We start from the raw sequence: 5,908 nt of genomic DNA, 5'->3' as shown, positions 1-5,908 counted from the left end.
CCAGTCGGGTCTCATTTCTTCTTCTGGGTTCTTCTCCATTCTGTCCCTTTCAGAAAATGGCAAACAATAACCATAAAAGGTAAGTATTCTGTGTAAAACACATTATCTTATATGTGAAGTGTTTCTATCAGCTTAGAGGTAAACACTTTGAATTCTGCATTGCTTAGGAAAACTGGCTCTGTTTTTAAATGTATGACTGGATATGGTTATTATTTCAAGTTTTCAAAGGTTTCAAGTTGTGGACAAATAGCGGAAAGGCGTTTGGACACAGTAGCTGGGCACTTTCTCTATTTTTCCCCTTCAGGTTGTTTCAGAGTTGAGTTCGCTGAGACTCCCACAAATGTTTAGTTACAGTTTCACGCGGCCCTGGGGGGAGTTTACGTGAACTCCCACTGCCAGAGTTTACTTGAAATGGGGCCTCCTCGTTATTGCACCAAAATGAGTAATTCCACGTTATGATCGAAGAAAAATAAACACGCAACCTACTGATACAACTACTTTTCCCTAGTTATTCTACACTGAACGTGACTGATTCTGGAGAGAACTTCCATGACTTTTTCTAGGATTATATTTAGGGAAGCTAAAATATTCACACATGTTATTGTGACCAGTGAATGATCTCCACCTCGTTTCCCTTCAGAAGAAGACACAATGGTCCCTTTCTTAAAAGACATCCGGGCTGTTGCATGGGTTTGCAAAATTACTGCTGCTCCTTAAATTGTGGGGGAGAAACAGTGTGCGTAGCATGTTGCCAAGTGGAAACTTGCATTATTCCACTTCTTCACTGACAACAGAAGAGACATGGTTTTTTAATCAAACATTATTCCGAGGAGAGAGAAAGTAGCATGTGTTCTTTCTACAGGAGTCGCGGTAGGAGCCCCTCCCATGCAAGTGATGTCTCCATCAATATTCAAGGAAATTAAAGCTCTATATTCAATCAAATTAAGCAAAATCTTTCCAAAAGGTAGGTAATAGCTATTGGATTATTGCACCGATTTAACATGCAATGGTGCATTTCGGTTCTGATTAGCAACAAGGAAAAATGCTTTTCTTGTCTTAAAAACAGAACAAGACAGAACACCAGAGCCCAGGTAGAGGCAGATACACCCGGAGCAAGCATGCGTGAGAAAGTGCCACCAGACCAGCACGGGGGAAGGACCTGCAAGGACACCTGGCTGGGAAGAAATGTATTTTCATATTTCTGTGACTTGGTAGTTTCTGAAAGCTTTGGCGGCATTTTTAGCACATCTAATTTGCGATTATTGTTCAAAGTTTGTGTGATTTTCTGATAAAAGTTTTAAACCACTTTATTCTTTCAACCAAGTTAGGTTGTTTTTCCTCCAAGCATTCTTTCTTCTTATTTTTTTTTCTTTTCTTTTGGCAGTGATCCCCTTCCTCTGCATCAGACACAGACGCTGCAAAGGACCTCGTTTCACCTCATGCTTCCGTAGCATACAAAACCAAGTCCCATCCATAACATACAAAAAATGCAAGAAGTGAGTGAAAACGTTGGTTCCCATCCCTTTCCAGAATTTCAGGCTTCTTGGATTTCAGTATTGTTTGGAAACTGAGGATGTGATTTCTTTAAAGATATTTCTACTTTAAAAAATGTCTTTATTATTATTACTATTATTATTTTTTGGTTCGTATTTTCTTTTACATTTTCCCTTCTATGTTCTTCCAGGGCCAAGCAGAAGGATGAAAATTGCTTCTGCCTTGTGTCTGGCATGTACGCCAGCCAGGGCTACAGTGAATATACATTTTCTATCACAAATACCTACAGTTCTACCTGCATATATAAATATGCAAATACAGACATAACCATATGTGCTTTCCACAGGGGTGTTAAGTTAGACCTTCAACGCAGAAAGTGGTCTAGAAATGGCATCTTGATTAGGATCATAATAGAGGATACCTCTCAGCCCTGCAAGAAGAAGTTGTACAACATGTGGTTTTATTCTATACGAAGCTGCACCATTATGGTAAAATGTTAGATTAGCTCTATCACATGATTTTTAGATTCGATGATATTTTGATATTGCAATCGTGGTTTGAATTTCATATCTTTAAAACTAGTTTCTTTTCACGAGATATTTTTTTAACTTCTGTTTTCTCTAAGAATGTCTTATGTAGGGGTGCCTCCTGGGGGCTCAGTCAGTTGAATGTCCAACTTCGGCTCAGGTCATGATCTCGCCGTTACTGAGTTCGAGCCCCATGTCGGGTTCTGTGCTGACAGCTCAGAGCCTGGGTCCTGCTTCAGATTCTGTGTCTCCCTCTCTCGCTGCCTCTCCCCTGCTCATGCTGTGTCTCTCCCTCTCTCTCAAAAAATAAATAAACATTAAAAATATATTTTGAAAAAAGAATGTCTTGTTTAAAAAGTGACAACTATAACGTGCTTAATGTGGAGGAAATCTTGAAGGATAAAGGTTAAAACAAGCATAGGCTATAATAAAGTATCAGCCAAGTGGCCCTTTTATACTTTCAGAATTAAAAGATTTGTTTTATTTTAGCCTATGAAAACAACATGTTTGGCATTTGCTTTTTAAATCACAAAATAGATAAGTGTATGTTGCCTTGACTCTGTTTTCGGGAAACCTGCAGATGACACAAATCACAGTGGCTACTTCATTTGTGATCATCCGGGGCACTGTTAAAAACACCTATTTAAAAATCATTCATGCAAATATTCACAGTGAATCATAAAATATGACCGGAAAATCAAATATAAATAATGTCAAATATGTTTTGTGTATTTTCTCCATTTTGTTTTTTTTTTTCCTTTCGCATCTTAGTAGATTTATTTTGATAGATTACTTTCAGAAAACTTTCTCAACCTGTTTTAAAACAGTCGGTTAAAAAAGTAAGGGACAAAGCACAGTATGAATATAAATTATATGTCAACATATGGTAACAGAGGGCGGGCCGAGCGGAAAGTCCGCACAAAGGGCCGGCATTGTGTGCAGTGATGAAGTTCTCAAATTGAAGTCCTGCGTTAGCGCGAGAAGTTGCTCGCATGTTCTGGGGTTACAGTGCTTGGTAAAGCCAGGGGCAGCTGCATCAATTGTACATAATTAGTCAAGGTCAGACACAGCAAATGGAGGACACTCACCATTTGTCAGGAGGACAATGAAAAGGGACCTGAGTGTTCTCAACTGGGGAACGGCCGTAAGAGGGGCGCATTGAACGTGGGGAAGCAAGCCCGCCCTGTTTTGTGCTCCCTGGAAGGGGGGCGGCCACTCAGGACAATTCACATGCTAGCACTAGCCCGGCTGGCCAATGTCACAAAACACAATCTTGTTTTAACTACCAGAAGCATATGTTCATTGACACAGTGCGATGTTGGTGACACTTGAAGGAAACAGTGAAAGAAGAGACGAGAGAATAAACGTATTTCCTACATGTGCTTGGGCTTGCCTGTTCCCTTCTCCATTCAATGGTACGATCTTTTAAGTTACCAGCTGATGCAATGTAATCCTTTAAATAAAGAGGTGATTCCTTTCCAATGAGCGGTAGAGCCTGGAATGAATAAAAACGTTTTGATAGAGAATGAAGGGCCCCAGTCTTAATCGTTGCTTAGAGAAGGGCTCTATTTCCAATGGCAGAAATTAAACATAGGTTGAAATGGTCTACTAAAATCAGTTAAGATAAAAGAAAATGTTCGGTGCTGATAGATATTTTACTCCCAACATGGAATTTGACTCCACCCAAAAAACAAGTGTGTAGTGTGATTTTGAAAGCTACAAAGTCGGTGGGAGTTTTAAAGAGGGAATAAGGATACCAGCATTCAAACGGAGATCCACAAAGGTTTGAGGAGCTCATTTTGTAGATGCCTGCACTGGATCCAGGGAAGAGGAGGAATGCCCACTTCCCTCCAGTCGGGCTCCGAGGCTGTTCCTTCCAGCCCGTGTCAGGGTGCTGCCGCGGCATAGTGCGGGCTTCGCCCGGGGGGACACAGCCTTCTCCCGGGCATGCCCGCTCTCCTTTCCCTGAAGCAGCCCTGTTGGAAGAAGCGGGGACAGGGAGAAGGGACGGCTGGCACAGAGGGGACCATCAGGTGTGTGTTCTGCAGTGATTTCTCATTAGCTCGCTCTCCCTGATCACAATTTCCAGGTGACATTCTTTCTTTGGACTCTGGGCCCTCATTAGTGTCTCATTATAATGTCTTCCCACATATCAGATTGATTTCAGCCCATGCGCTTTGCAACACAGTTTTCACCTGCTGGGGGAGGAAAGAAAAGTCAAAGAATTTCTTTAAAAGTAAGGGTTTTGTTGATGGCTCACAGGCACAGAAACACTTGCACACAAAATCTGTTAGACATGACAGAGCACCTTGCACTCGGAGAGGATGCCAGAAGGGCAAGGCGGTTTTCCCCTTTTATAATTATACATCCTTATAATAAGAATTCATTATGTCATTGTGTACAATGCAGTCCATTTCTGATTAGCCTTTTATCACGCTTTCATTTTCAAGAGAATAAATCAGACAAAGGAGAAACTGCACTATAAAATCCTCCCCCAGTGCCGTTAGCAAGGCAAGTGAATTCTACGTTACACATAAATTTCTAAGTTTTTATAGGAAGAAACTGTACGCACATATGCCTATTCATGTGTGCAGTGCACACGTGTGCGCGCGCGCACACACACACACACACACACACACACACACAGCACTCGGGGCCCTCCTCCGTCTTTGCCACTGAAAATACAACCCCAGCTCTTTCTCCCCAATCCCCTCACCTCTACATATAAAAAAGGGAAAAAAAGTGTCATTTCTGATATTAGAGTCCTTTTTCCCATATTCTTCATTGTCAAGGTTTTCTCTTGTGTCCTCTGGAGGAAATGATAGGATCTGCTGTGTAATTTAGTCAATCCCTGAATACTGTCTTAGGAACCTCACTCTCTGTCAAGTTAATAAAGATAATAAAGTATTAACTCCTTTATTTCTCTGTAGTGCACTTCATCCTCGGGCGTGAGGAACCGACAATTTTATGTAAGCAAGGTAAATTACATTCTCAGCTTTCTCACTGGGAAATATATCTGGCAATTAAAAATGAAATACATGGTTAAGTGAAGCCATCCTTCACAGCATTCCCGGTATGTGCGCTTTCTCTAAATTGAGAAGAAGAAATGCTGCCATTTCTACTTAGCAGAAACGCATCTGCTGCGGTGCCTTTAAGATGGCTTTTTGGGACCGTCTTCGTGCGAAGCCCGCTGTGTAGCCTCACTACCACTGTCCATGTGTCCTCCCACTACTGTGCTAAGTGGGCTCCTGGTGGCTCATCACTGCGGGGTGGGCCGGGGTGGGGGGGACACAAAGCACACTGGCTCTCCATTGTTTCCATTTAATCCCAAAGAGGAATATTAACTGCTAATGTGAGGATATGATTCAGCACGTTTATTACCATGTCATTACGTCTGATTATGTTTATTTCAGTCTCCAACCCGTGCAATTAACACAGTCTCTAAAGACGTAAAGGCAGTCCTATATTTATTTCCGATTCCAGGGTGACTGAAATGGATTCAACTCGTATGAAGAAATAGCCTTTATCATGAGACATTCGCTGCATCAGCTTCAGCCTTTGATAAATGAAGAGCGGCTCCAGGAGCCAGAAGTGCATTCAGACTGAGCTAATTGAACCCTAGGAAAGCCGTGGTGCCCAGGTAACATATCGGTGCCGCTCCTACTTCTCCGTAGATGAAAGAAATGATCTTCACCTGTTAGCTTCCTCTGAATGAAAGGTGAATATGCACATTTCTAAGGGAAACCAAAATAACTTTAGTATCTATATATAGTCTACTTTTTGTCTTTAACTTAGGTTTAGAAAAAAATAATTCCTGATATATCTCTTATAATCTCATATTTGATATTACACTTGGACTCATACTTAGCCGTCACTGTAACGTATCA

The sequence above is a fragment of the Crocuta crocuta genome, unplaced genomic scaffold (genome assembly GCF_008692635.1).
Source record: "Crocuta crocuta isolate KB4526 unplaced genomic scaffold, BGI_CrCroc_1.0 scaffold89, whole genome shotgun sequence".
NCBI classification, from domain to species: Eukaryota; Metazoa; Chordata; class Mammalia; order Carnivora; family Hyaenidae; genus Crocuta; species Crocuta crocuta.
The sequence above is the reverse complement of the archived record's forward strand: the minus strand, read 5'-3'. Positions refer to the sequence as shown.